Raw genomic sequence first — 4,572 nt, 5'->3', positions numbered from 1 at the left:
GCCTGTGGGGGTGGTTTTTGACCTCCTCTGGTGACCCTGTGCTTCCCGTACCGCCAGGCCCGGTCCGAAGTAATGTTTCGTCGACCCGTAGGCCTGGGTTAACCCTTTTTTGAAAACTGAAACACTTGTACTGCGGTATAGCCGGTGTATGCCCGCAGGTGTGTTTTGGAGTTTTTTCTTGAGGGGTTATAGGAACAACCACCGCATTGGGTAACACCGAGGTGGTTGATTCCCTGGTGTGTTGGAGCAGTGTCAACTCCCGGGTTCACCGTTTGAGGGTGCCCCTGCACGTTCATGACGTCTGCCAATCGTGTCAGCCTTCTCTGCCTCGACCCCTCTGGGTGGGGGTTTTTAAATGGAGGCTTGGTCATGCAACACCGCCAGCTTACGCTCCTTCCGCCGGGGCGGCTGTGTTCAGCTGTCCCCTCTGGCGCCTGTCTCGTCCGCAGTCTCCAGGCTAGGGTTAATAGCCTGTTGCCTGGTTTTTCCCCGGTGCGCTGCCTGCTTCCGTTGGTTAACCTTTTTTGTGTGCTTACGGCCATGCTGACTGCCTGTTGCGGGGTCAGTGTGCCAGGCGGTGTACTATTGGGGGGACGGGGCCCGCTCGGCTGAGGGGCCTTTGTCCGAATACGCTGGCGATGTGGGGGGCGGGGCACTACGTGCCCACCTGGTGGGGTCTTGATGCTGGCATCATGGACTTCTCCGGGCCCCCATTCCGGGGAGTCCAGTCCTTTTGGTGGGTCTGGGTCTTCCTTCGCGCTCCGCTGCTACGGCCTTGCCACGGGGTTGGGTTTGCCCTTGACCCCGTGATTCTGGGGGCAGTAACGAGGTTGTTCCTCCGTTTGTTCCCGGGTGGCATGCGGGTTGTGCGTGTGTGTAGTCGTGGGGTCAAGCCACGGTCTGCTCACCCTGTGCGTTGAGTTGCTTGAGTGCCTCTTCGCACGGTCGGGTCCGTCGCCCTCCCGTGAAGCCCCTAATAGGGGGGATGCCCTCCATTAGGGTGGGTCGGGGGGGCTCGGCCCTCCCTGTTCTGATGGTTGTGGGGGGCTGTCAGCGGGGTGTATTTGTCGGCCAGTGGCTCCGCTTGGCCTCCCTTTGTGCAGAGTGATGCCAAGCAGAGCCCCTAATGGAACAGAACGTTAGGTTATAGCTATAACCAAGTTCTGTTAATTAGGGGTGACGCTTGGCATCCGACGGCCGCTGCAGCCCTTGACCTCACCTTGTGGTGAAAGCTTGGGAAGGAGGAGAGCAGGTGACCACACACCTGCTTATGTAGGTAAGCTGATGAGGGGTGTGGTCAGACTAATACTGGTATTAAAGGTACATTTGTGGAATTTATTCAGTGCGCGTGCACGTACGCGAGGGAGTGCAGAGTGATGCCAAGCGTCACCCCTAATTAACAGAACTTGGTTATAGCTATAACCTAACGTTATTGTCTTATCTAAATGTCAAGAGACCTATGCTCCTTACATTATCTATTGTTTTTTTTCAGATAGAATGCTTATAAGTAGATGGGTTATGTGCAATTACAGTACATATATACAGATACCATGTGTATGTAAGTATATGCTTCCACCATCTATCTGCTCATTATTATTATTATTATTATTATTATTATTATACCGCAGACAGTTTATTGTATATAAATACCTGCTTATTTATTCTGTTAATTGTTGCTTTTTTATTCCTTTATGCTGTGGAGCAAACGGAGAGTAAGAATTCCATTGTACTTGTTGCATATGGCAAATAAAACTACCTGAATTATTACATGTTGTATTATACTTAATGTTTATGTTTAACATAATGTTTTGGTTCAGTCGCTGGGCTAACGTGTTTACGTTAGGATTGTAGGGTGGGGGCGAACTTCAAATGTGTTAGAAAGTCAATGTGGTTCTTGTGAACGCTTTATGTTGATCTGTAAAGTGAAAAGAGATAACACAAACATTGGCCATTGGTTTCACTTGCATACAGTATTCTTACCACTATTGATAATTTTTCAAAGTCTTTTTTTTTTTTTTTTTTACAGATGTACTGGTGAGAAAGGGCATTCTCAAGGTTAAAAGCAGATCTGAATAGAATGTGTTGGCTTAAGTATACATTACTTAAGCCAGTCAGCCAGACAGACAACCATAACAAACAAACAAACACACACACACACACACACACACACACACACACACACACACACACACACACACACACACACGCACGCTTTCTCTCTAAGCCTCAGTCTTGCCTAAACTCCTAAATCTTGGAATGGGAGCACAACAGGTACAGATTGTAGGGTGAAAAGTATACCATTTCAATTGGCAGACAGCGCTGGCATCCTTTGCAAATCTGCATGCTAGAATAAAAATGATAATAAATCAATAAAAGTGCTGTGGTATGTGGTGGCTCAGGTTTCTCATCCAACCTGTCACAGAACCAGTGTACATCCATTCTCCAAACGTAATTAATGTACAGGAACTGCTTGTTTATGTCATTTAAACAGGTTATTACCTTGGATGTCAGAATAATTTTGTTGCATTGTTAACTAGCTAACGCTATATTTAGACATTTAATACAGGCTTCAATAGAACTGGCACTAAAGTCTGACACCAAGAAGAGCATAGAACGCTGGTATTCTGATGTAATGACCCTTCCTTCTTTTATAGTTTCCTTGGACTGTACCTGGGAATTAACTAGTATTTGGAATTCTGTGTCAATGAACTCTTGATTGAGCAGTGATACCAAATAACTGTTATGGCCTGGACTGTCCTAGCCCAATGTCCTGGCAATAACATGTAAATTAATAAGAGTGGCTTGCAGCTGCTACTTTTGACCTATATTGGAGTATGGTGATATTTTATATATGAATGCCCTAGAATCACATATTTGTGCTTTAGACACAATATATCATGCTGCTTTATGATTTGTAACAAACAGCTATCCTTCACACATCACTGTGTATTGTATGAATTGTCAGGTCAGTCATCCATGGCCAAGAAGACATACATTGGTATGTTTGTATACAAAGCCACCCTGGGGCAGCTACCAATTTACATAAGCACTTTGCTGTTACGAATGGATTTAACGTGTTGGACCCAGATGCAGTGCAGAATAGAGGAGACGAGGATGCAGGTGTAGATTGCCAAAAAGTAACAGTGTTTATTTGAGCCGCCAATCATAAAAAGTAATATACAAAATGCGATCAAATAAAGGGGAGAAAGCTTTGTGTCCAAAAAACACAAAACAATAATCGGACTGTACAACATATGAGAAATTAAAGGTGGAAAAAACGGTTAACTAAACACGGAGGCAAACAAATAGCGTGAAATACACAGTGAACAGGCTTAGCCTTGAATAATGCTTTACATACGAAATACACGACAAACTACACAACAGGCTTTCCATACTTAACTTCCCGTGCTGGCGAGGAACTCCTAAAGGAACACGCCAACTTTTTGGGAAATTTGCTTATTTGCCATCTACCCTGGAGTTAGACAAGCAGATACATACCCTTTTCTTCTCTGTGCATGCATTAGGCTTAGGGAACAGCCGCACCATTAGCCTAGCTTAGCGTCATTCACTGGAAGTATGTGTGCCACTTTACCACGTGGAGAAAATTATTATAATAAGTATACATTTTCGTCTTCTAAGCAGATAATATACTCTGATTTATTTTTTTGACTAACCACTGCTACCTGGGCGCAGTGATTTCATCACCTCAAAAGCCCACTTTTTCAAAAATCAACAGGGCTTTTGAGGTGATGAAATCACTGCGCCCAGGCAGCAGTGGTTTGGCAAAAAATAGTTCTGAGTATATATCTGCTTAGAAAACGAAAATGTAATAATTTTTTTTATTTCTTCACATGGTGAATACACAGGTCACAACATGTTACAGGAACGTTTTGGAGTTGTATTTGGAGTGTATTTCGTGACTGTTGGGAACTACACGGGCACACCTACTTCCAGTGAATGACGCTAAGCTAGGCTAACGGTGCGGCTTTAATTCTATATATTATATGTTTTATAAAAAAATGCAGAGCCGCTAGAGGCCACTAAAGTGCTGTGCCGCGCCGGTGGGCCCATCGTCCTAAAGAGGGCCCGCCGGCGGGCCGTTGCATGTTAACTGATGTTTTATATCTGATAATTATCTGTATACTGCCTTCTTGGCCAGGGCACATCTGAAAAAGAGATGGAAATCTCAATATGATTACCCCAGTTAAATAAAGAATAAAGAAATTAATAAAAAATAAACCTGTAGCGTTATGCTTCTATAACTCATTGGACACCACGGATTAGCCTCATCCTGTAGTAGCTACCGCCACCGCTGTAAACGGTGGGAGTCGCTCACCTTGTTTGCAGGGCTATAACTATTTAAATATTCTAGCTATGGATGCAATACTATGGCCCATTTGACATCGAGTATCTATCGTACAAGATGTGAAAAAGGAATATTTTTTCCATCCATACATTCTCGTTTTATACCGTGGTGAATATAAGTATGGTTTTAGAGTGGTCTAGGGTAATTCCTGGGAGGCTAGTAATAGCCTGTGACGCATATTATACTTAATCCATTGGCATTTCGTC

Source organism: Notolepis coatsorum (genome assembly GCF_963971535.1).
Source record: "Notolepis coatsorum genome assembly, chromosome: 10".
Classification (NCBI taxonomy): Eukaryota; Metazoa; Chordata; class Actinopteri; order Aulopiformes; family Paralepididae; genus Notolepis; species Notolepis coatsorum.
This window is presented reverse-complemented; position numbering follows the sequence as displayed.